The sequence below is a fragment of the Anser anser genome (genome assembly GCF_964211835.1).
Source record: "Anser anser genome assembly, chromosome: 2".
In the NCBI taxonomy this organism is placed as follows: Eukaryota; Metazoa; Chordata; class Aves; order Anseriformes; family Anatidae; genus Anser; species Anser anser.
This window is the reverse complement of record NC_139721.1, coordinates 61,384,308-61,411,481: the sequence shown is the minus strand read 5'-3', so window position 1 is coordinate 61,411,481 and position 27,174 is coordinate 61,384,308. Positions and strand designations below refer to the sequence as shown.

Below are 27,174 nucleotides of genomic sequence, written 5' to 3'. Positions count from 1 at the left end.
CATTTATTAGATCATCTTCTTATCGGAGAAGAGTCTGTGGAGGATCTACTGTCACTGTGCCCTCTGCTGCAGATTTGTTTGTTTCTCTTAACTGCAGTGCAACCTGAGAGTAGTTGCTCAAGCAGCCCTTCCCACCACCTCTGCTTTCAGAGCTCCTGACACCAAACAGATTTTGTCTGATACTTAAAGCCTCTCTGTAAGTCCTCTGTTGTCAGTACATATGAAATGAAGGGATGAAAAGAGATAACAAACATGCCGAAGAGCATCTTTCCAGCGAATGAACAGTGAAGCAATAAATTACGTGGTAAATGCAGCACAGTATAGTATCCTGCTCGTGCTGTGTAATTCTTGATTGTAGTAGGTGATGGTGTGCATGCGCAAATAGGGCAAGGCTGAAATACTAGCTGTGCCTCAGTGTGCATTTTCAGGGAGAATAAATGCTGTGTTGATTTACTGGACTTAATTCTGTTTCTGAAGGAAAAAGAATTACAAAAATGCTGTAATTTAGGAAGGTGAACAGGTACATGAATTTCTTCAATTGGTACCAAGGTCTACCATTTTTTCTAAGTAATAAGTGCCATTAATACATTCAGTACTGCAGAGTTTTTTGCTCTTTCCCTCATGAGGATGCTTATAAACTTTACAATGAAGGTAGTAAACTAATGATCTGCAGTATTGCATGCCCGTGTCTAAGTGTGCAGGTTGTCTGTTGAAGGTAATGATGCTGCTTATTTTCTGAAGTTACATATGCACGTGGTGGCTGAAATCTTTCTTCTGAGTGGAACCAGAGAGGTGGTGTGGGGTAAGAGAGACTGCTGCCATCTGGTGTATGTGCAGCAACAGATGCAGACTTGGTGTCATCAGGGTTAAACAGTGGAATGGAAATCTTCCTTGCAAAAAGTTGAAGTACAAAGAGAGAAAACCTTAAAAGCACTTAGCATCTTTTGAAAAGAGCTGTAGGTCACCTCACTTACAAGTTAGCAATAATTAGCAAGTTTCTTTCCTGTCTTCTCTAAGTGTAGGATTTTCTGAACCATAAAAACAAGCTGTAAGAGATGAAGGAAGGAAGAATGAGAAACATAGGTATATTGTTTAAAAGAGTGTGTTATTTTTAAACTTAATTAAACTCAGGATCTCATGTCACTGTTCTGCTAGAAGCTATATAAGAACAACTAATACATGTTTTAATTCAGTGTGGTTTCTCTTAAATGGTTCTCTGTGAGCTCAGCCCAACCGTGCATTTGATAGTCAAAGGCTAAACAAACCCTCATTTGCTTGGGTTCATTACAAGAAGATATAAGGCACCAATGAACTTTCTAGGTGACCAAAAAAATCCCTGAATAATTTAACTTTTCAGATTAGGCTTTGCTGATATTTTTAATTATCAATGACACATGTAAGTTTACTTGAAGTAGTTTGAATTCAAACAGTTCATAGAGAACCACTCATCACAGTGAGTTCTGGCCAATCTTTTTTTTAGGTCCATCTGTGTTCTGAAACCTCTTCTGAAACCTTGAGAGGAGTGAATGTTTATTAGATTTTGTTTGTCTTAAAACAAACACCCTACACAGCGAGGCTGCACACGTGCTTACTGATTTGGGGAAGAAATGGCAATATATAAGGGGTATTAAAATATTTCTTGAAACTGTTGCTGTTGTTTACAGAAATATTTTGCGAATAAGCTTTTCTCTTTAGAACGTGATTTCAGTGTGTCAAAGAAATGTTTTCCGCTGGACAGATTTGATATTTACCTGATTTTTTTCTTTCCCAGATCACCACTAAGAGGATCATAGGGGCCTGCTTTTTTTTTTTTTTTTAATAATTAATCAGCTTTAAATATGAATTAAGAGGATTATGACTATGTATGTATTTGTACCTGGGTATGATTTTCAGTGGAGTTTAAATTGCAAATTTGTGCCTGTTATTCTTACTGCCTTCAAAAGAAAAAGAATTTGGAAATCTTAGAAACTGCAAGTAATTAACAAAGCACAGGCATTGGGGATGGGCAATCATGTATTTTATTCTTAATAACCCACCTCTATCTTTGGCCTTAACACTGTTGGGAGGAGAAGGTGGTTATCTCTTTGACTGTCCATTCATGACTTCTTAAGCAAGTTTGTCAGCTGATTTGCTGATAATTTCCAAGTTTGATGATGATTTTTTGATGTTGGTATGCATACACAGGGATACAGTCATAGTGAGTTTAGCAATGCTGGTTCGTACAGGTTGTTGAATTTCCTTGCTACCTCACACAGATGTTTCAGAACCTACAAAATGAGCTCAATTTAAGCGCTCCATTTATATATTTCCCCAAGGGTTGAAAGAAAACAACAAGGAAACTTCTCAAAGGAACCAAACACAGAACAAGCACATTGAGTGTGATTGCATTACTATTTCTAGAATGGCTGGACATGGCAGAGCAGCCTTTTCCACTGAGCACAATGTTAGGGAACTGAACAGGCAACTTGCAACCAATGAAATAAGGTAGGATACTAAGCTTCAGAGAGGACTGATATGATTATGGACCAATTGTGCAGAGAATTTGAGGAAACTTAAAACCAGCATTTATTACCGTGTCTGTTTATACAGAGTTTAATGCAGTGGATAAACTGTTGACTACTTTTGCAAAATTGCATTAGGGATTGTGTTTGTCTAAGTTGTCTTTGCCTTACTGCAGGGATCAACACAAAAATGTTGTGTCTTCTGTGATATTAATTTTAAATCTGACAGTGTATGTCTAATACAGGGGAGTCATACAGAGTGGTGCAAGCCTTAACTGGTATCTCAGGCCAGTTCAAACTGGGTGTAGCTAGAGCAGCACTGTGAATATTTATTCTCTGAGCTACCCTGGTATATTCTGGTTCTGTGAGAGACTGGGAGCGAATGTAAATGCTAGTAGTGTTGTAATTGTTTTTGGCTTTTTCATCAGCTTTGGTTTTAAACCAGCAGTGACCTGAGCTTTGTATTAGAAATGCCTCATCTAATTGCAGAAAGGCTCATTTTATACCTTATAATTTAATTAGTGTGTGATTGTAAACTCATTTAAAGTAGGAGTTTATTTCTTCACAAAATGTATGAGAAACCAGAACCCCTTCCTGGAACCATACAGAGGATTAATTTACTAAGTAGCATAATCTTGCTGATCCTCTTTGGCGAAGATCCTCTACTACCTACAAGGTTTCTCGTGAGAATATGCATCATGTAAGAGGCTGGAAAGGCATTTTTTTGTTGTTTTGTTTTTGTTTTTAAGCAGCTGTAGAGTCATTATTTGTTATTTGTAGTATTGTGCAGTGACGGCTTTTTTGGATATGTGATATTTGTGGGGTGTTTTTCTTTCAAGTAGTAGGGTTTTTTGGTCAAGATGGTAGGTAACATGCCAGAATACATCCATAGTCCTGTTTGCAGGGCTTTCAGGCTGTTGTGAACCTGCAACTAACTCTTGTGCAAATAGCTATTACAAAATGTGTAAATAGCACAGTGCAAATAATTGACAACTAGAACACCTGAAAAAGACAGGAAGAACAACCTCCAAATACCCTTTGTATGAGGCTCTTTTCACGTAGGGAACAATAAGGCATTTTTCATCTTTTTAATATGCATAGATCTAGTTTAGGTTTGGGGCTTTTGCTGCTTGGCTGGACTATAAAGGTCTACAATTGTCTCATCAATAGCTGTACACAGTTTCATGTTGGTGATCACAGCAAAAGATGGTTGAGGAAGTTTGTTTCTGAAGAGTAATTTAGTCCTGCTGTGCAGAGTTCCTTGTGATACAACAATGATTAATATGTTCATCTGCTGTTCTTTGGCAGTCCTCACAGCCAGCCAGGTTTTCCTTCCATTATAATGCTCCTGCCCCCCCGCCCTTAACCTTTATGTTGTAAAACAACATGGGTGAGCATAGAGAATAGTGAAATTTTAGGAAACCATTACTCAGTGCTGCAATATTTAAACTGATTTCAACTGTCAAGTTTTTTTTTTTTTTCCCTGTCAAATTCTGATTGTTGTCTTCTCGTAGCTGAAGAGTGATTGTCACAGTTCATTTTAAGCTGTTATATTTCTAAAATGCTTCTCAGGCTTTTTTGTAACATTGATCATTTTCTAGGAGCATCTGAACACTTTTGCTAGATAACAATAGCTGGTGATTTGGATAAAATACGTGTGTGTGTGTATATGAAGTAGTCGATTCTTTTCAGTGGACATTAAATAATCTTATGTGCCTGGTTTATATTGTGAGTTTTTTTTACTTCGTGGGCATCCATGAAGTCCAATAGGACTGTTTTTCCTGTGAGCAAATAGCCCATGGGAGTTCCTCTATATTAAGATACAGTACTTGTTTTTCCACTACCTTGCAAATTGTTTTCCTTTTCGGCTTGCATAGAATGGATATCAAATATCATCAGCACAAAATGGTATAAGCAATGGTGGAAGAACGGACAAACACAATAATAAAGACAAACGTGGTCCTAATTTTCTTTCTACCAACATGTCATACTCATAAGTAAATGTAATACATCTATAACACCTTCTACTAAACAGAAGGAATAATGTATTTCTTGTGATGTTTGCATGATGGATCATGTCTTGAGGTTTCTGATGATGCAACAAATGTGTTTTTATAGTTTTTCATCTGTAATTAAGGGTTCCAAGTAGAGGTGTTTATTACCCCTACAATTAGTCTTAAATTCGCCAAAGATTAATTTAAATTATTCATCTCCAGACTCCAAATTACCCTTAAAAGACTCCAAGTTACTCTTAAAATTACTGCACAGCACAGGAGAGATCAGTTACAGCCTCTTGTTGGAGAATTAAAAGCTGGCATTTTTTTTTCTTACAAAAGGTAGGATAAAAATGTTGCACTAATGTGGACTATGAGATAGAAAAGCTTAGTATTATTTCTGTTGTTTTAAGTAAGGGAATGGTGTAAACAAACCATCAAAAAACAGACTTTAAACACTGAGCCTGCTCTTCCTCTGTGTACAGTATAAAGGGTGATCTTTTTTATTTTTTTTAATTAATTGAAAAAACTACTGGTTTAGGCTTTTAAGTGCAAGTTCAGACTCACAGAATGGTTGAGGTTGGAAAGGACCTCTGGAAGTCATCTTGTCCAACCCCCCGCACAAGGAGGGCCACCTACAGCAGGTTCTTCAAGACTGTGTCCAGATGGCATTTGAAGATCTGCAGGGAAGAGACAGATATCTCCACAACCTCTCTGGGCAACCTGTTAATCAACTCAGTCACCCTTCCTGTAAAGCACTGTTTCCTGATGTTCAGAGGGAGCCTCCTGTATTCCAGTTTGTGCTTATTGCTTCATGTGCAGTCCCTGGGCACCACTGAAAAGAGCTTGGCCCCATTCCTCTTTGTACCCTCCCTTCAGGTATTTATTTTAAGATTCTTCCCCCAGAGCCTTCCCTCCACCAGTCTGAACAGTCCCAGCTCTTTCTCAGTCTTTCCTTGTAGCAGGGATGCTCCAGTCTCTTCATCATCTTCATGATCCTTTGCCAGACTCTCTCCAGTAGCTCCATGTCTCATGTACTGGGGAGCCCAGCATTGGACATGGCACTCCTGGTGTGGCCTCACCAGTGCTGAGTATGGGGCAAGGATCACCTCCCTCCACCTGCTGGTGGGTGACACACTTCAAAGAGCTTTGTATTCCACTGCTGTACTACAGAAGGCCCCAGTTAGTGTTCTCATAGTCTCTCATCTTAAGCTACATAAGGCATGAGTCTCTGTATCACAAATAATTCTGATGAATTGAGCACTCTGAGGACTTCTGAGTTCTGGTTTCATATCAAAGCTATACAAACTCAGTTCTACCTCGGTATTTGTGGTCGGGAAGGCTTGAGAAATTCAGGCACGCAAGTTTCTATGATTGCGTTTAGAGGGCCCCAGCCGTGCTCTCTAGCTTCCCAGGGAGAATCACAGAGAGAATATCAGAGAGATTTTGTGGCAAGATTTATTGAGCAAATAACTTACCGGGAAAATAAACTCCTGTGGAATAAGGCCATGGATTAGTTTTGTTTGCATTCAGAGCTCCAAAATGCTGATGGATTTTCCTCTGTGCTCAACGCGTTCTGCCCAACTAATGATGCTGATAGTTTGCATGGTCCTTGGTAGGGCTTGGGAAAGTTGAAAGAGAAAGAATCAAAGTGCCTACAAATGAGCTGAGCAAAGTCAAGGATTGGAGGACATAATCTTTCTTATGATAGAAATTGAATTCAGAGTTGCCTTTACAGTCTCACTAGAGCACTTTTCTGCACAGAACTGCTTATTCAAGTTCAATATGAAATATTTTTGCAGGAACCTTGTTCTAAAAAAGTGTTAGATGAAAACACTCATTAGATTAACATTGATATGTAACAATCCATGTCTAAAATATGTATATGAGATTGTGAGTGTTAAATTCAATATATGAAATACAACTTGAGAGAGAACCAGGTGTCAGCATTTTGCAGTGATAAAAATTGTGTTTATATATAATTTACAGGCTCTTGGGGGCTGTTAGGACTCTCACAGCAGCACTGACTGTCACCACTGGGAGTGAAGAATTTCCACTTAATAAGAATTTTATTTTTTTCCTGGATCCTCTTGAATAATTTTATGTACTAGTTACTCTCAGTGGCTGTGACAAGAGCAACTGTTTTATGCCTGTGTCCTATTTGTTTCTCTGCACATGGTGCTATTCTGAGCCTCCTGCAAGTTTTTTGGGCTTCCCTTTCTTACCAGTTGTTATTAGACTGAAAGGCTGGAAAAGAGTAGTGCCTTTGCTATGGCAGGTGCAGAATACAAACTAGCTAGCAGCTGTTTCTTGAAGAGGCAGCTGTATAAAGGGACAGGACAGTCCTAGTTTGTGTATTGGCCTTCCTGCAAGCAGAATTATGCTTAGGGATTGCCATGTTGGGTCAAAATGGGCCCTTTCTATTACAGGGTCTTCTCCTATCTGGGGACAGCATTGGTCATTTTTGGAGGAAGAATCTACATTAAGGAGCTGTGTAAGTCTTTAAGTAGTCATAGGCTGGCTGAACTCTGCTGAAGATGGCATGGGCTAGCTCAGTGGCTGCCTTTGCAGAGCTGGGCCCTACTCCAGCAGCTGCCCTGACACAGCATGGGCCTGCAGAGGAGCCTTGGAGGCTGGGCTGGGGCAAGGCATGTGGTGTCCAGCCTGCAGAACAGCCGTCTGTGTAGCATCAGGGAAGGTGGAAAGTAGATGGACATGTCTTTGTAGAGACCCTGAAGAGACAAGAGCTTCACCCTGCCATCCAAAGAAGAGGAGGAGTAGGCAGAGTCTGCACTTGTTCAGCCACCAAATGGAGTCCTAGAATAAGGGAGGACCAGAAGCTCATGATTTCTGTCAGCAGAAGGATGGCTTATTAGCTACAGATAGGCAGCTGCCTTGGTGGCACACAAGGGAGGTAAGTCATGTCTGGAGAGCCAACGGAGCTGGCTGAACAGCAGGAGAGAGGGACAAGTGACTGACTCCCTGCTGCAGGGGATAGAGACCCCCCCTTTGTCAGTGTGAGCTGCTGTCTAGGGAGGCTTGCTGGTCACTAGGGGCTTAGGTCTGGGATGTTACAGACAAACTGGCAGGCTTGTCTAGTCCAGCTACCTGTTGCTCATCCATATTGCATCAGTGATACTGTCAGGAGAGACCTGGAACACATGAAGAGTGGCTATGCAGCTTTGAGGTAAGTGAGACTCAAGGTTTTGAGAGTCCAGAGCTTGAAGAGGAAGGGATGGGTCCTGCACATCAACAAGTGGCTATTGGTGCTACTGTTGTAGATAGAAAGTTGGCTTGTACACCAACAGGACCCTCTGAAGATCAAGAATCACCAGGGAGAGGTTTTTCCTGACTAAATGGGGTGAGAGAATCTTTGCCATTAGGCTGGGCAACCCGCTGAGGAGAGCTGAAATAAGGAGCAACATGATAAGTAAGGATAAGTTAGATGAGGATGTAGATTCATAGGGGAGACTTTAAGAATGATAAAACAGGGCAAAAGACACCTGCATGAAGCATATGTATGCAAATGCATACAACCTGGAAAATGAACAGGAGGAACATGAACTCTGCTTGTGGTCACAGAGATGCATTAACAGCAGATCTCAGGGAGTGGCTATCCCCCTTTAATCATCACTCGTTAGACTGCATCTAAATTACTGCACGTGCTTTTGGATAACCCCTAACCCTCCTCCTATCTCAGTATAAGAAAGACACTGATAATCTGGAGTGAGTTCAGCAGAGGACTGCCAGGATGGCTGGTGGCTGGAGCATGTGCCTCATGGGGAAAGGGTGAGGGCCAGGGCTGGTTCAGTCTGGAGCAGGGATGGCTTCAAAGGCTCCTGTCAACACTCCCAAGTGCCTGAAGGGATGTCATCAAGGAGAAAGGATGGGCTCTCCACAGCCATGCCTGATGGGAGGAGAAAGGCAACTTGCAAAAGATGAAATAAGAGGTTCAGACTGCATATGAGGAACAAATAAAAATTTCTTCCCAATGAAGACAGCCTGCCAGTGGGATAGTCTGCCCTCATTGTAATACACTTTACTCAGCAGAAATTGGAGTAGTAGCAATTTGTCACATTTCTACATTGGCTAGAGAGCTAGGCACAACCAAAATGTACCTAGTTTATACTGTATTCATGTGCTTATCAAGTGTTCGGAGTCATCTCCTGGACTTTGAGGGGTAATGGCTCAAATAGTTTATGCTCACTGTTACTTATTCATATACAGAATTGTCAGTGAATGTAACACTGGTCTTTCTGAGGCCATGTTATTTCCAATCACAAATCCATTGCATGTACTGTCCTCAGTTAATGACTTAGAAGTATTCCTGCGTTACATATTAGAAGGAAGACTATAGGTGTTTGGATACGATAAGTCAGTGGAAGTGGGTTCAGCACAGGGCTCTTTGCAATTACAATCTGGCTGCTAAAGCTGATCTTTCTTGTTTGTTAACCATAACTGTAGAATATAGGAACTGGCTCAAATAATAGCTGAATTTGTGTTTGCAGAGATTTTGTCTTTCAAAATAAAATGTTTGATTTTTTAGTGAGTGACACATATTCCTGTTCTGGAAGCAGTGCCTTGATCACTCACTTCATAAACTTAGCATGCTGTAAATTATTTAAACAATTACATTTTAATATTAGAGATGTGACAGTTCTAACTAAAACAAAGCATCAATATACAATGCACACGAGTGGTTTTTTTGTTGTTGCTGTTGTTTAAACCAGTGCCTAAAGCTCTCATTTAAAAGCTTAATGGCATTTCAGTACAAATTGTATAAGCTCCATAGAGCATTCAAAATAAGAGATTAAAGGCCTCACATTACAGACTGCTCCAACTGTATCCATTCTTTCCACAGTATCTTTAGCTTTTCTCAAGTATAAATTCAAACTGATACCCTCCTTTCAGAAGAATGGAGACTGCAGAGACAGCTTCTACCTAACATTGCAAATGATAAACAAAATTTGCTGGTGGTCTGCACATATTGATGAAGCTATCTGGGATGTTTTGGGTTACATCAGCCAGTGAGCCAGAGGTTGCAATAAAGGTCCATCTGCTTCCTTGAAAGAAAGTTAGTGCAACAGAACTCTGATTCAGTTCATCTCCAGAAGAGGGTACCGTATTTCACTAGTGAATAATTTGCTACATGTTCTAATATATCTCTCTACAATATAACATAAGTTGTTGCAGACCTGTGCCTTGAAGTGAACACTAGTTTGAATCAGTCATGGTGTGTGCTTCGTTTATTGTTACATTTCTTTGATCATATAATTCTTGCAGAGATTTAGTTGCAAATTACCTGCTTGAAAATAGAGTGAAGTGTGTGATATTCTGGAAAAATCTGAAGCAGACTTGTGGAATATTTCAGCCATCTTTTTATATAGGCTGCACTTGACTATGTTTTTCATGATTTGTCAGAAGAATTCATTCTGTCTTTTTCTGCTTTTCTTGTCTGTCTTTAAGTCATGTTTTATATATGGTAGCTGCTGCTTCTAGAATTATGTATAGATGAGTATTATCCTTAAAGGGATTCATACAGTTGTTCATTTATTTTTTTTATAAATCTGCTTGGGATTTAGAGAGTGTTTATATTTTTATTTTCAGTATGAAGGCTGCCTATCTATGCAAAATTAAATGAGTAGGGTATAAATTTACATATATATTGTACAGAGACATTTTTCCCCCTGTGCATGGTTCAAATAACTTTTGTCATATCCTGTTTCTAGATTTAACTTCTAACATGGCTTTAGTGTTGTGACTGGAAACTGCTAATGGTGAATTAAACAGCCCAGAGGCAGTGGTCATTGTCAAGTACTATGAAAACTGACTGCTGTGGGACACATAATAGTTATGTTTTGTTTGTTGTGTGGGTTCTATGAAGTGATGATTACCAAGGATGATGGAGATTGTTGTGTTGGAATTAAAAGTCAACTGTAAGTAGACAAGTACTTGGAGTTGCAGCTATTCTAGCTTCAGATTTGTGGATCTGTATTTGAGCCCTGCTGTGGAAACGGTCATGCTTTCATTGATTGTGTTGGATTACAGACTGTATGTGTTTTATTAGTAGGGAGAAACAATTCACTGGATCACAGCTTGGTCATCAAAGTGTATGAAGGCTTTGAAGCTTTTCTGACATGTCTTTCTAGAGTATCTCAGTTTGCTCAGGTGTTAGCTTCAAAGAACCTCATTAAATACTATGGAAAACCATAACAGCTGCACAGTCTTGAGGCAAGTGGGTCACTAGACCTGACAGCCTGGCTAGGAGTGCAGGGCTCCTGCAAGAGATATCTGGGAGAACCCAGGGAGGTAGAAGAGCATTTATTTAGGTCAGACAAGAACCTACCTGGAAAGTTTTTGTATGTTCACTTCCATAATCAGTCAAGTGAAGCCAGGTGGAGAGCTGTGCTGCTTGATAACCTGCATGTGTTACAGATACGGGTAGGGAATGCCTGCTGTCCTGGGAATCCTTGCAGAAGGGTAGGTATGGTGGTCTAATCTCTAGGCTTGCAAATGGCTAGTGTTTTGAAGGAAAAGTTTAGGGAAAACAGAATTCAGGGACCAGATAATGATATTCAGCTTTTTGCTGTGCTGTACACAGGTGTTACACGGGTGTTACCCTGACACATATGAAATAACACACACAGTAAGGTCACTGATTACTAGTGAGATGGTCTCTCCATTAAGCTAGAACACATCACTAGGTAACTAAAAACTGGATCCTAGAGGTAGCTAAAGGACCAAAGTACCAGTGAACACAGTGGGCCAAAGGCTGAACAGCTACTTCAGACCTTTTCTCCCACCTTGTACAGAATACTTTGGAGATGAAAGAGTTTTCAGATCTTCAGTAATTCTGGCTTCAATATTTCAGGCTTCTGTCTGGTAAATGTAATATAAAGACTTTGGAGGAAAAAAAAAAAGCTGTTAATGTAAGCAGAATGTTAGAAGACTGAATGGAAAGTAAACCTAAGCTGTATATCATCAAAGTGCTTTAGAAACGTCATCCCCCAAAAAAGAATTAGAAACTCTATGAGCACGGTTTGACACCAGGTGTTTTGATGTGTATTCTATTCATATTTAAATGTGCAATCACCTTAGTCTTTAATGTATAAAAGTTTTTTTTTTTGGTTTGCTAAAGCTTGATGCAAATGTAGCTCAAATATTAGACATATGGACATATGAATACTTTGACTTTGTTAGGTGTGCTGAAAGGTTAAACGTGCTTGAGTAGTTTCTGCAATTGTGGCCAAATGTAAATGAACTTTTAGTCTTCGTTCAACTATTATTATTATTATTGTTTTTTTAACCTCCATTATCTGGGCAGAGGAAGTTAGCTTCTAAGAAGATAGTGGTTTGTCTGAAAAAGAAAGAGAGGAAAATTAAATCTTTCTTCCTGAAGCATACAAAGATCTCTAGACAAGCAGCTTTTGATGTTAAAATGAAGTATTTCTTCTGTGGAAACAGACTGATGGCTTTGGAGTAGGTCATCTAACACTTTGTTTTCCACATTTGCAAGTGGAATTCTGAGTCTGAGCATTGTGTGGACTTCCATCTGCTCCTAAAATCTGCCTTGACAAGGTAAACCTATTATCATAGTTTAAATCAGTCTACAATATTTATGGATGAGTAAGAACAATTGAGTTAGTTGCATTGATTTGAGAATGATTCATCTAGCTATTGATTTTAATATGTTATTGGCAAGTAACGGACCTGTCATCACAAAATCATATAGCTGTTGGTCAGCTGTGTTGTCAATACTGAGTGAGTCAGTTCTTCCTTTTTAATGGGAACTAAATCCCTAGCTAGCAGAGGCTGAATGATTATTTCCATTTGTATCTCTAGGTTTCAATTAACTCTGATAGAACGCTTCCTGTTGGTCTGATTCATGCCGTGCAGCTGTATAGCAGGAAGCACTGTAACCAGTGTCAGGAGTGTCACTTAGTTGGCAAGCTGTGAAACTTCTTTCTGAATGAAAAGATCAGCTTTCATTTGTGACCAGCTGTGTACCGTGTGGCTGCTCCATCCACACAGCCCTCATCCAGTGAAGCGTGATGCTTTCGGATATGGAAGGAGACTAAAGGCATGCATCAAGGCGGACAGCAGGCTGCCTCGCTCTGGGCAGATCCTTCTGGGATGCTCCCTCTGGACCTGGGCTAGAGGGCAATGCAGCATTTTTTCTGACCTATATGTTGAGTTTTCTTTCCATGAAAAATGGAAGAGTCTGAGGTCTGAATTCTGCCCCAACAAGTAGCTGGAATATTACCAGGGTAAGCAGCCATGTCCAGGAACTAGGAAATACTCCACAAGTCTGCTGTGTGCTCAGAAGTTATCCATATGCATGGGTTTTGCTGTACTGCAGTATGTACTTGAAGGTCTGTCCTTACTAACACTCACACAAGTAAGTAATTTTGCTACCACACATAGTTATTCCATTTCAGCGGGGCTAACCGTGTTTACTATGGCCACTGTCTCTGTTCTCCTTTTCCTTTCTCTAATCTTTATTGATTATAAATATTTGATTATTGCTATTAGAGGAGAGAAAGGAAAAGCAGAGAACTTAAAATATACAAGTTGTATGTGTGAAATAGCTGTTGGCCAAATCTCTGTTGCCTTTTTTGCTCTCAGTGTGTTGCCATGCGCTGAGAAACTGGCGTAGCTTGTGCTGTATGGGTATGCCCATGAGAGAAGTGCTGTGGGAGCAGGGGACAAATGCAGATTGGCTTTGAACCCAGTTGTGTTCTCACTGCAGCATTTGTGCTGATGTGGCCAGAACCTAGTTGCCTTAAAGCAATTTGGCAGCAGAATAATCCCCCTAAATTTATTTGTAATTGGTGTTACTGCAAATGGGGCAAGAACTGGGGTCAGAGAGCACCGCCTTTTATGATTGACCAGCTGGTGAGTATCGTGTATAATGGAAAAAATGCTTTCAAGTTGCGCTGAGATTCTTAGAAACATCAACTGCAGGAACTAAAACTGTATTTTGCGAATTTAATCACATAGATTATGCTGAAACCTTGATGCAGCCATGTGGGTCTAACTGAGATGTGTGTAATGATGTTTGACTGAGACTGAGCATAGGTGGGGCTGCCTGTTTGTGTGCTCCCAAGGGCTCTTCTGCTGATACTGTGTGGATAAATCAGGGTTGTGACAAACTACAGTGTGTTACTATAGGCCTCTTGCTCTTCTTTTGAAAATGTGAAGGCTGATGCATTACAGAAATGCTAGAGACTAAAAATAAAAATCCTTTATTACAGGTATGATACAAAGCCTGTCCTTCTTCAAGTCTGAATGATTCCATAATCAATTACGATTTTAACAATCGCCTTTGCTTGTTTCAAATTGCTACAAAACTGTCATATGATAAGGACATTTAAAAAGGTTATTAGTCCAATTGCCTATTTTGAAGGAAGCTGTCTTTTAGGAAATGATAGTGTTTGGTAGTAAAGGCAGTTTTTGTTCCATGAAAGCTTTGTAAGATGCTGGAGTCTTTTTTGAAGGACAAGGTTGTATTGTTTTTCCCATTTTTAGAAACTTGGGATAGATGTTTGGTAGAAATGAAACGTTGAGAATTTTTGTTATGATAAACAAAATTTGTAAAGTGCAAGGTCTTCATATTTTGAGAATATATGCAAGCACTGAATGGCTGAAAGTTTTAAGTTTAGTTCAAGCGATAAGTTTCAACTGAAGTGCAGTTGAATTAGTAATGGTGGATATGCAAGAGCAATTCAAAGCAGGTTTTGATTGTTTCATGTAAATATTTAATCCTAACTTTGCTGTCCTCCAACCATGATGACAGTGTGAGGAGCTGAGCAGCAATTACTGCACTTAACATAAAATTGATCATTAATGTAGGATGGGTGAAGTGAAAATTGCCCTTTCAGCAGTTTCTCCCTGGACTTGCTTATACCTCTCCATTTCTACTACTACTACTTAGTTAAATGTTTTTCTCTTTGCAATGCTGGATTTTTTGCTGGCTTGAAACAGCTCACTGGTGAGGGATACAGAACTCAAAGAAATTGGCTTTTTTTTTTTTTTTTTTTGCCTCTGGCAGAGAGGCAAAAAGAACAATTTTCTACTTCTGAAAATAAAACATAGTTATTATTGCAGAGAATACCTATATATCTAGGGCAATTGGATTTGACCTCATTGATTTATGGAGCTAGTAAGAATGAAATTCTCCACTGAGAGCATTTCAAAAATTACATGTATGTTGGTGGATAAGCACATACAGGTTACTTGCCTCTAGGAGAACCCTGTCTGCCTGTGTATGTGTTGGGAAGTAGTGCAGTTCATTTTAAGTGGATCTGAAAAGCAAAACAGTGGGTGCAGAGGACCCAGTACCCATCCTGTTTGTGCAGGGAGATTGCATGAGACTATTGTAGTCTGATTCTCTGGATTCAGCATCCACAGACAGTTGTTGCACCTCTGGTTTGACTTCACCTGAAAGGCATCCAGCTCATGTGCTCTAAGATCACTTTGGGAATCAAACCAAAGCACAGGATGTTGGGTGACTGGGCAGCCCTGTTCAAAAGTGAATTTCTTGTCTGGGCTTAGTGGTGGCATTGCCTCAGTGTAGCGCAGTGTTTTGTGGGGGTATCTGTCTAAGAGAGAGATGAAGAGCAAGCCAATATTTCTACAAACTCTTCATGTTTTCAGTGCCTTTCCTGTGATTCTGCATGAGCTTACCCTTCTCACCCTTCTTATTTTCATACTTTTATCTGAGCATCTCTTGAAAACTGAGTTAGTGCCTATGGAATACTCAAGTGTTTCCAGAGTTAATTCAGGCTTTCTTATGATAATTAGGATAGGATTAAAGACCTTAAGTTTGAGTGGTCTGGAAAGATTTGTTTTTATAAGAAACTCATAACAGTTTTAAGTCCCTGTTTTCACATTGCAGCATTTTTGGGTGAGTCATTGTTTCTAACTGAAGCCAAGTGCTGACTTCAGAGTGGAAAAAATACAAGTTACATTAGAAATAACTTGGTGGGAGGAATGAATGACAAACTGAAATCTTCACAGAAAAATGAAAATTCTGTCTAATGGATGCCTGGTTATTTGGGTTATAATTTCTGGAAAAAAATGGTGGGGATTAGAGGTTACCCAGAAGGATAAGTTTCTACTATTTGTGTGGTTTTTGGAAGTCCCTAACCCCTTCTGCAAAAGGAAGAAAGATTGCATGCTACTGCACTGGATGTCCTAGGGCTGGTCTGACAGGTGGTTAAGAAGTCATTTAATCAGCAAGTTGCTTTTGAAGCACAAGAATCTGGCTGATTAATAGCTAGAACCATCTTCAGTGACATGTAGCTTCAGTGAGGTGTAACAGGGAGAAACATTTCATAACTGGGTGATGTTTCAGATTTGTGTTTCTTGGTTTTATGACTGCTATCCCATCCAGCAGGCAATTATTTAAATTCATGTTCTGTTCTTTAAGAACTGCTTGCAGACAAATCTTTGTGCAAGTGTTTGCTTTTAATCTGTCTACCTGAAGCTGCCTGGAGGAAGTTGGCAGATGCTAACAGACAGACTTTTCTTTCTGCATGGTACCTAGAGTAGGAGGAGAGCTAGCTTAGATATAGTGTTTCCAAATAAAACAGCTCATAGAATTCATGAGCACTCAGAGCAGAGATGAATGATGAAAAACTGAAGGGAACATAGGGGGCAATGGTAACTGTGGAACTGGAAATTAATCTGCCACTATTACTTATTTTAACTTATTAATAAATTTAACCCTCTCAATAAACTGCAGTCGGTACCAGACATCACACTTCTGTAATGATGTTGCAGAAGGCTGAAGATGGTCTCACTCTACAAAAGGAATGCACAAATTAACTGGAAGTCTTGACTATTAAAAGGAAAAAGCATACAAGTAAAAAAAAAAAAATCTTCATGGTGTATTTGTTACATAAAGTATTTTAGTGACAGCAGGGAATTAGAACATCTTCAAATTGATCTTTCAATAATGGCATGCAAACATCTCTAGTTTATGCTTTGCTGCTTTGCTTTGCCATTTGTTACTGAATATGTGAAACCAGTTTATCAGATTATTTTGATTGTAGATGTAGTTCAGCTAGTTTATCTTTTTAGAAGGTAGCGAAGGACATTTTTGGCTAGGATGTGGTTGAATAGAGTAGCCAAGAAAAGTTGCATGCCTGACTGATTTTTTTAGTCAGGTAATAGGGAGTTGTTTCTTTTGTACCCATCAAGAAAGATGTGAAAAACAAGTGGAGTATGAAGTCTGATTTGGGGCATTTGAATGAACAGTACAGCTTAATGTGTTAGCTTCTTAGCTAAGTTGATGCACAATGTTTAGCAGTGTCTGCTGTCCCAAGTGTGAAGTAAAGTCATCCAGCTTATACCCCTTCTATTTTAAGTGAATTCATTAATTCATTTTAAAGTGGATAACTCAATTTCATTTAAAGTGGGTAACTTTAGAAGGAAAAAAAAAAAAAGAAGATTATAAGGAGCAACTTTGTTTCCTGATATATTTGTGTGTGTCTGACTTTTGGTCCATTTTATATTTACTCTGAGATTTCTACATTCCTCAACAATTACATTTTTAAAAGTTTATGTAAATAGGAGAGGATGATTGAAGTAGGAATGAGAAAAGGTATAAAGCACCTAAAAATGAAAAATTACTATTGTACTAGAAGTTTTAAATACAAAACATACAGAAATTATATTTCATTTCTATCTGTGCTTCCGTAAAAGAGACACAATACTCTTTCCAAACAGAGTATCTCCACATCTGACAGATGAAAATGTATCCAATTAGCTTTTATATACATATATATATATATATTTTTTTTTTCCCCCTTTTTACAAGATGCTGTCATCACATTGTGTGACAGAATTGGATGCCTGGCAGATACGGAGGCAACCATGCAGTTAGTCAGGTTCATTTTTCCTGTCCTCAGTTATGCCTTCAGCAGCTTTTGACAGTTGACAATGTCTACTTGTTATTTAGAATAGCTTTGAGAACAAGAAATTATAAAAGCTACGACTACAACTGAGAAAATAGTTTTTTCAGTCCTGCACTTTAGGGATGGTACTGTAGTTGATGAATGGTCATCACCAACCCACATAATGTTTAAAAGTTCTCTTTGTATTTCTACTTTTCTCAAATTAGGAACCACCAGGAGGATAACCCAATACTCTGAAGTTTGTTTGTTGTCCAGACCGCTTCTGTGTAGTGAAACCAAGTTCGGAAGTGCCAAAAATTTGAATATTTCTACGTAGTTTTGGAGACAATCCTGCCCTGAAAGCCATCACATTCAGAGTTTTTCAAGAATGTTTCTTTATTTTCTTCATTATCTACAAGATATTTTGGGAAAAGGTATTCTTGATTATTTTTTTTTTTCCCTCCAGGGGCAAGGAGGAGGAATAGGTTATATGGGTCTATTTCAAATGACATTTAGACAGGAAGAGGAGAGAAGTTGCTCTAGCAAACAACAGAAAACTTTTCTTTCTGCTTTTTCTCACGGGCTATACTGGTTGACTAGACAGTTCCTTGCATGATGTTGGTGTTTATGCAGGGATTTCTCAGAGGTGGGAGAGATAAAGGTAAGATAGAAAAGATCAAATAGAATATGAAACCGCTGTATGTATCATTTTGTTAACTGTAAGTTGAACAAGAGGTTTGGGCTGTCTTTTGACACCGATCTGTCTTTAAGGATTTTTGGCCTGTTGTCATTTATGAGATAAAGAGATGCATTATTCTTCTCAATTTGCAATATGAAGGGGTGAATGTAAGCAGAATCCTTCTAAATAATTCATGATTTTAAAGATTTCACAATAATTTGTAGATTGCTTAATGTTAGGGGGCTAAGATTTTTGGTGTTCAGTCCCGCATCTTCCTATATGTAGAGGATAAAAGTGAAGCAACTGCAAAACTCCCCTGAACATTTTCTTCTGAGATTTTGTAGTTCATTGATGTTACGATACTAGCAAGTCTATCTTGGGCAATCATATAATAAATATAAATAATAAAATATAAGGCATTTTGTAGATGGCAGCACTGGAAATAATCTTTGCAAATGATTTTTTGGAATTTGCTGGATAACCATTGCATGGCATTATACTTTAGAGATGGTAGTAACTTTCCATTTTCTTTACCAGTGGAACTGTCCTTTCTTGGGGTGAGTTGAAAGCATCCATATTTTTTGACTGGATCTGATCTATGTCTGCAATATTGAGTTCAGCCCACTGATTAAATTGGTCAGACTGTGCAGTTCATGGTCTTCAATACAACTATGCCAGAAGATGTCAGTACTATGCTGTTTTACCACCATTGTTTGGTTCAGTTAACAGTTATGAAAAGCAGAGGTAAGAATTACCAGTGGCATAGTTCTGTCTGCTACTTGTGACTAGAGAAGGTGCAAATGAACACCAAATCACTATTTAAACAAAATACATAATCAAGTAAGGTGACTTATGACTTTTTTTTTTGTTGTTAGCATCCTTGTCTAATTGAGTTACAAAGTCAGAATAATCACTGCAATTACTTGATGATTCTGAGTGTGAGGATATGTGGGCATCCTTGGTAATCCTGTTTAGTCATCTTTTTTGTTTTTTCCCTTAAATCATAACTTAATCCCCGTTAAAGGGAAAATTTTGAAGTAGAAAAGACAAAATCATGTTTGAAGCATTGCATGCTAAAGAAGTGACTCACAGAATATTAAGCACCTAAATAGGTTTCTTCCAATACAAAAATGCATATGAGTAGAAAACTTTATATTAGCCACCAGTATTGAATCAAACCAGTGAATCTGATGAAGCTGCACTTGGCCCTTCTTCATCAGCACTTCTGTGAACTTCCTCTCCCAGATTTCAGTGTGTGGTTGAGGTGTCATTTGAAAATGACTCCTCTATGAGGAAAGGTGTTCAAATACCCTTGTACTTGACAATATGTAGCCTTTTAACAATTAGGTTTGTGTACACTTGACATATTTTGGTACCAAAATATGACAAATAAGGGTTTAGATGTTCATTCTTTTGCAGCTGATTCCTATGAAAGTAGGATGAGTTTTGCTTATGGCTGTAGTAGGTGGCATTGTATGGCATCTGGTGGCCAAGGACGTTTCACTTTTTTTTCTTTTTTTTTCCAAACTGATGAGGTAGGAAAGAGCAAGTAGAAAATGTGAGAATAAGCAAGGTTCTGTAATAAAACGAAGAGTATCCCTGAAAGCAACTCTAATGTACGTGAGAAATGTGTAAGAATTAACACTTGCCTTGCTTTTAAGGTAAAAATATTGGGAAGAGCAGCTGATTACTTTACAGATCTTAAAAAAAAAAAAAAAAAAAAAAAAAAAAAAGACAGAGAGAGACACTCAAGACTTGTGCCCTGCAATAAAAGTAAAGGCTTCTTAGGAAAGTTGGGCACACTCTATATTTATAGATTTTTTTGCCTGATAGTAGAATACCTCACTTGTTTGAGAGAATAAACATTAATAACTGTAGAGAAACTTGGAAGTGCAACACTTTGTGTATGTGTGTTTAGAAACAGGGATTGAAAGTCAGTAGGATGAACATCTCTGGTCTCTGCCCTATTACTGAGTAATGAACTGTTTGCTGAATAGCAGTGGTGAGAGCAGATGGCCACCAGCAGCTCATTCTCCATGAAAATGATGACAGTTTCACAGAAATAAGGATTGGTTTGATTTTTCCTTCTGCACTAGGGAATCATATGTTGTGTATTGTTTATTATTTCTTTGGCTAATGGAAGTTGGTAATGGAAGTACCAGAACATAAATTCCTGAGTCTGTCAGGAGCTTGACAAGATATTCTGTTGGATGAGCCTTCCCAAGATTGAAGACCTCTGAGTGTGGAAGGCAGTGCTGTGTTCAGTGCTCTGGCAGTAGATTTTTTATTATTCTCTTATCTGTGGAGAAACATTGCAGACTTGAATGATGAACTCTCTTAATCCTGACTGGACGAGGAATGTCAGTCTTACTAAGATTGTCTGGCGCTTGAGGAGTCTTTGCCTACTATGGTCAGATTGGTTTATAATATTACTGGTTCTGCAGCTATATGTGAAAAAGGGATGAGGCATTCAAATTGTGTGGCTTTTTTGATTCTTACTTAAGAACAAGACGATCCTTTCCTTCACCACTTCTCCAAGTACTGAACCAGAAACATCCTGGGCCTGTTTTATTCTGGAGCTGGACTTTCTCTGACTTGAAATCTAGTTCTTTCTGGAGTTTAGAAGTTTACCGTTGTTCTGTAATTCTTCATGACAGGATCTGCCGTAAGCTGAGGGTCTTGCCTCCATCTGGTTTGTTCCTCTGGAAGCTCAACAGTAGGTTGCAGCAGATAGCAGTTATGTTTCTTCTACAAAAGCTCAGTCTCATATCATACCTGTTGTACCTGGACAGATCTATGTTGTTCTGTCAAAAATAATCAGAAAAATGCAGTTTGCAATACCATTATTATTGTTTTTGTCTCACAGGAAAAGCTTGCTTTCTATCAGCTGTAGAGGAAGTTGAACCTGTCCTCATCTCCTTTAGGTGAGTCAATAAAAAATTATTGCACAGAAGTGAGGAACAGTTTTTTCTTCCTCATTGGGACCTTTTTCATGTTGCTGTGAATGTGGGCAAAGAGCAAGATAAATGTCACTTGATTTTTGGTGAGCCATTCGATATATAGCAAGGGCCAGGGTATAATGTGTGGGAGGGTAAGAATCAGGACAGTAACATCTTGGGAGCAGGGACTGGAAGTACAGCTTCCCATTTAAAGGTCACTTGATCATAAGGCTAGAGAACTGGTCTCCTGCTTGTTACTTTCTGGATAGTGGCATTTCTTCCACAGAGGACTGGTAAGTGTTTGTCTCTCCCATTATAGTGCAGTCAGACTATTTCTTTAATAAGTTGAAGGAGTGGAAGCAATCCGTAAGCTACCCCAAAGATTCATGGGGGAGAAGAGGGATTTCTGTGGCTGCTAGGTATGCATTAGCTTTCTAATGGTACAAGAAGTACCTTGAAATGTGTAGGTTTTCACAAAAGGTTAATTGACATAGTGCGCAGAAGAAGAGGATGACTGTCAAAAATACGTATCAAACAGTAAAGATATTTTCTTCACAAAAGTGTAGAGGAAGTGTGAACCAATAGTATGTTAAATAGGATAAACATTATTTGCATGCAAAGGCAAACTCAAGGTTTTTTTTTACTGCTTCGCTGAATCAGTGAATTAATGTTTAATTCTGATGAATAAACCCATTAATATATGCATATTTCTTACTGTCCTAGATAAATGAGCTTTTCAGACAATTTTGTTATTCCCTCAGGGGATGGTTTCTACATGCCTGAGTGTTGCTGTAATTAGGTGATGACATAGTATTCCAGTAGCTATTTTTAAGGTATGGTACCTCTGTCACTAGACTGTAAGTTTGGCTTCTTTGTTTTTAATTTATGAAAAGGAGCTCTCTTGTTTGAAGGAATCAGATGGAGCAACTCTGGTCTTTGGGAATATGTAGTATTTAATGCCATACCAGTAAGGGAAGAGCAGAACTTAGAGGAACTGCCTTTGGCAGCAAAGAACTCAGTACTTCCTAAATTCAGTCGATCTCCTCAATTTGCTTGCCTATCAAAATAATTCAGTTCTTAATTTACCAAAAAGAGAGACCACCATGCTCTCTAGCTGGCTTTCAAGCAAAAGTTATTGTTTAGAGAAATATCGTGTAAGTCTAGGTACACTTGGGAAGCTGAACTTCTCTGTTAAAACGGTTTGGTAGATGCAGGTACCTGAAACCTAGAGAATGGCTCAGCTGATGGTGCTGTCTCTTCTCCATGCTCTTATGTGATAGCTCTTGATGGGAAGTTACTACCAATGCATGGCTGACACCCCATGACATTCCAAACACCTCCAAAGTAGATTTCTTCGATTTTAAAAAAAAACAAAACAAAACAGAAGCACCTCATTTAAAATGCAGTCCGTGTCTCCAACAAATGTTTTTCAGATCTTGAGATTTAGATAATGCTTCTATTCACACTACTGTATTTAAAAAAATGAACAAATGTCACTTAAAACTACAATGATCATCAGAACTGTATGATCCCTGTCCTCAGCAAACTGACACTGTTACTGATAGCAGCTGATTAGACAGAAGGTAATCACTACACTGTCAGGATCTTCGGCAGCATTTTTTGTTAAACTCAGATTTTGATGTTATAGTCCTCGGTATACATCCCTGTTCATTAAATTTTGTGTAATCTTTTGGGATTTCCTAATATACTCTAGTGTGCTTACATACTGTTACTTTTATACACAATCCTGTTGAAGGATTGTTATGAATAATAAATGCTAAAAATATATATTTACCTCAAAGATCTTGGATTTATTCTTGATCTGGGTAGAAGTAATAGGTAATATTGGTCAGGCACAAAGAGCAGAGATTTTGGTAAACAGATGGGGACAGAAGTCTAGCAATTAGATATTAAGGGTTGGAATACACAGACTCAAGTTCTTGCTCAATTTCAGTCAGAGGTTTTAGCCTAGATTTTCCTGCCTCTGGCAAAGAGTAGCTGTTTGAACTTGTGTTTCCCATGAGCCAGGCCTAGATTTAAATATTCTTACAAGTTTACAAAATCTCTTGAGTACCAGGATAGAACAGAACCTGAGTTTAAGGACTGCCACAAGACCAAATGGCTTCTTATCTGTTTCCATAATATGATATATATGCGATGGTATAAGTGTACTATTAAATAACCATTTCTTTAAGTAAAATGTATGACTTGACAGGAATATTGGTATGACTTTTGACTTAGTCTTATGTGAAAATTGTAAGCTGAGAAGTTTAAAAGCAGAGAAATAGTCCTGATGCCTTGAGAATAAGCTCTTTTACTATTTTTTTAAAGCTTCACTTATTTTTGTTTTAATTCAATTTTCAATAAGTGAAACAGCTCTTTTTTCAGTCTTATTTTGACAGAAAACAAATAGTGACTCCAGCAAATGAGGTGTATAAATGTGTGAATTGGACACAAAATGTCAACACACAGTTGGCCTTTTTTAATTTGTAGTTTTCGGTGCCAAAGGAGTGACATTCAGCATTGGCTTCAGTGTTATATCATAGCATGCCCCTGTAGTGGTGTCCCAATGAGACAGGGTTCTAGAATGAAAGGTGCAGATTTTTTTTTATTATTTTTTTTCTTTGAGCAATTTCAAGATGTTTTCCATTCTGAGGCTGTGAAATAGTGTAAACTAAGCCAAGTTAACTGCTTGTAGAAGACTTTCTTACAAGGGTGAGTTTTCAGCAGGGGGGAACATACAGAGAGAAAGGATGCCTCAGTGAATACGGTGCTGGCGTCAGTCTTGGAGATAGAGGGTCATTCAGCTCCCATCTCTGAGGCTTCTTAAGGAATTGTTCTTTCCTCACTACCTCTGCTGTTTGATGGGCATTGAAAATAGAAATCTGAAAGGGCTACGAAGAGCTCAGATGGTTAGCTACTGAAAGTCATGTTAACGCTTCTAGGATCAGTTTTCTCATTGATAGTCCCACTATTTTGGTGGAGTTCAGAATTGGGTGTAGCAAATGGCCCGAGGTTTAACAGCATGTATTTGGGGCATAAGGCATTCACTGGCTTTTGTACAAGGGAATGGTGCCACCTGCCACTGCCCAGATAGAAAAGTAACTTGAAATCAGGCCAAAGAAGGAGAGGTCATACAGTCCTGGACAAATCTGGCAGTTCCAAGGCACGTAGCCCTGAATGATAAGCTGGATCATCTATGCCGCCAGTCTTTCAGAATCAATCGTAGGTGCTAAAATGAAGTGCACCCCTGAGCAGTGCTAAACTCTGACAGAGCTGTAAATGTTATATTGTGTTCACTCTTCTATCAGTCTGAGATATACCGCAATGACTTTCCTTAAACTTCACTTCAAAAAAACTTGGTTGTTTTTTGAAAGTAGATCTGTGATTAAACAAAAAAATGGATAAAAAGGATATAAAGGTCGTTAGGGTTGTTTTCTTATGTTTGTGCATGTGCATGCACAAAATTGTTTTCACTGTCTCTCAGCTGCAAGGCTGATGTGCCTCCTACAAGAAACTGTTCTTATAGCAGCTGGCACGTGGCACCCCCTTTTTTGGCTTAGATATCTACAATCCCACTTGACTTACTCACTGAACACTTGTGCTCTGTGTGCTACTTTATTTCCTGGCAAACAAGGGAGCTATGCTTCATATTAACCATGCCAATGAATAGAGGGGAGGATAGTGGAAGAATATGAAATTTACTTTAGAGAACAGGTTGTGCAGTGTCCTTGACCTTGGGATTTCCTGAGTGCTGGCTGTGTCTGTCAAGAATCTGTGTTGCTGAACACATTTGCCATTTAGTTGTTACTTTACTAAATACAAATTTGTTAATTTTAAATTCAATTTAACTTCAATTATTCTTTAATTTGCTCAACTCTATTTGCTATTTTGCTCTAATTTGCTATTCTTTAATTCAGCTCAACTAGAAATTGTCTCTACAGCTTTCTCATGTAGAATATACATATATATATATATTCATATATATATGAAAAAATATTGGCCAGCCTATTAAGTGAGATTTTTCAGTTGTGTTTTTGTTGAACAGTAATGAATGTTATGAAGGCAGCAAGAGGGGTTATTTTCCCACTGTTACCCTATTACACAGTGAGGGATGTACTGTCATATGTTGCATGACCCAGTCCCTACCACATGTACAGATTGCATAGAGAGACTTTCCTAGCATTACCCTCTCACTTTTGTCTAGCATATAGGTCTAGCTGTTTAGGAAAGAGAATCTTATTTGTATTTCAAGAAGCATTTTTTTTTTCTTTTTCAAGCTCAAAAATCTATCTATCTATCTTTTTTGCCTTGTATCTGATCTCACTTGGTTAGTGTTTTTGCTTATTTGAGTGTAAAACTATCTGGTTTTGTGCCTAAGTTTATGCATTATCTACTTTTGTGTGTTTTCAATTCCTGTTGGTGCATAGATTGAGACTTCTTTACCCCTTGAGCTTGGATTTGAATAAATTTTATGTATTGATTTATAGCAGTGAAGGTCTCTATTCAACTTTCTAGAATATTTTGTTGAAAAACTGAAATGTTTTTTTTTCATTGTTAGTCTGTCTGTTGAAAGGAAAAGAACAATGTAACTGAAATTAACTGAATTCAGGAAAACATTTCAGTTGTTACTTTTGGTTTATTCTGCCTGCTCAGAGAACAGAAGTCTGACAACAGATCTTTGAATAGCTGCCTGACACTTGATAAATGCTTCCAATCCATCTATTTCTATTACATAAAGCGGAAAACTTTATCAGAGCTCTGGAATGATAAGATTTCTTACAAATCATGTTCTTCCCACTAGTACGTAGTCATACCTCTTGATGTGGACTGTAGTAATCTGGTTTTGAAAATACTGTTTTTCGGTGTCATGTTCACTGACTTTCTTCTCAGTGTTTCCTTTTCTAAGTGCAGTTTTCATATTTCTTGACCAAGTATCTAAATATACTCACAAGCTTTTTAAAGTTGAGTTAAATCATTTAGAGAGTGAAAATTAAGTGTTCTGAAAGTTGGCCATTCAAAGGTGTGTGGGAGACTTTGAAGTGGTAAACCACTGTTTGTGATACGTCTATGGGGAAAGGACCTGCGTCTAATTTACTGGAATGAACTGAGAAGATTTGAACTTGGTTATGCTCTAGACAAGTGAGGATAAATTAGACCATCATGGCAGAACTAAGTACATCTTAATTTACTGAATTTCATAGCTGCCTGGGGCTATTAAATACGGGGGTTCTCCCAGAGTCAGAGGGAATGCTGCTGCTCCATGGCACAGTCTCTTCTTGGTTTGGTCTGAGACACACAGATATATCTCCCTGCAGTTGGAATGAAATGAAGAAGATAAATACCAATTAATATAGCTTCTTTGTGCAGATTTCTTGGCTAAGATTTGGAAGATACTTGGCCCATCTCATGCTGAAATGCTCCAGAATAAGCACTGTGCTGTTTATGGAGCAGGATTATAGCTGGACAGATTCTTTTCTGACTTGCTCAAACACGTTCAAGCAGCAGGGTTCACATACTGCTGAGTGAACGTGGAGTGAATCTGGCAGCTCTTGGAGAAAGTTATGGATTCAATATGCAAGAAAAGTGTTTGCTGTTAAGTATTTGCTATGTTGGTGGCTGTTTCAGTGGCTGTAATTTAATGAAAGGGAGTGTGCGTATGTGTGCGTATGCACGTGGTGTAGAGTTGCATAGTTTTGTGTATAAAGTTGGGTATGTTGGGTTATAGTTGTATATATAGGTTATAATTTCCATGTGGCTTACCGAGGATGCTTGGGATGAATAATGATCTGCTAATGTTCTGGTAAGTTTATTATTTATCCAGCAGAGCAGCTATTATCTGTTTTGTCAACAAATGACAGTGCATGGTTTGTGATTCCTTTTTTTATCTTCCCATGGCTTGTCAAATTGCTTCCAATGGGATATTGATGTTTCAAATCTACATTACCTGCAGAATGCGCTGCAAATATATAAAATTAATCTTTCCTTATGCAGCTGTTTTTCCTTGACTGCAAAACTTTGGTGCTTTCTTGGTGGCAGTCATGCATGTCTGTCTGCTTTTTTTTTTTTTTTTTTCCCCAAGGAAGTTATAATTTTTACTGAAAAGCTTCAATGAGCATCACACTGGCTCAGAGAACTTGTTGTACTGAATGACCTAAGATG

At 38.5% G+C, this 27,174-nt stretch overlaps 1 protein-coding gene across 1 annotated transcript in view; it reads left to right on the top strand.

Moving 5' to 3' along the window:
- FBXO15 (F-box protein 15) overlaps window positions 1-27,174 on the top strand; it is a 199,821-nt gene that overhangs the window by 49,141 nt on the left and 123,506 nt on the right. Inside the window, exons 15-17 of the mRNA XM_083825765.1 lie at window positions 11-196; window positions 17,622-17,828; window positions 20,940-20,997. The gene's annotated coding sequence lies outside the window, so the exon portion shown is untranslated. The remainder of the gene's footprint in view (window positions 1-10; window positions 197-17,621; window positions 17,829-20,939; window positions 20,998-27,174) is intronic.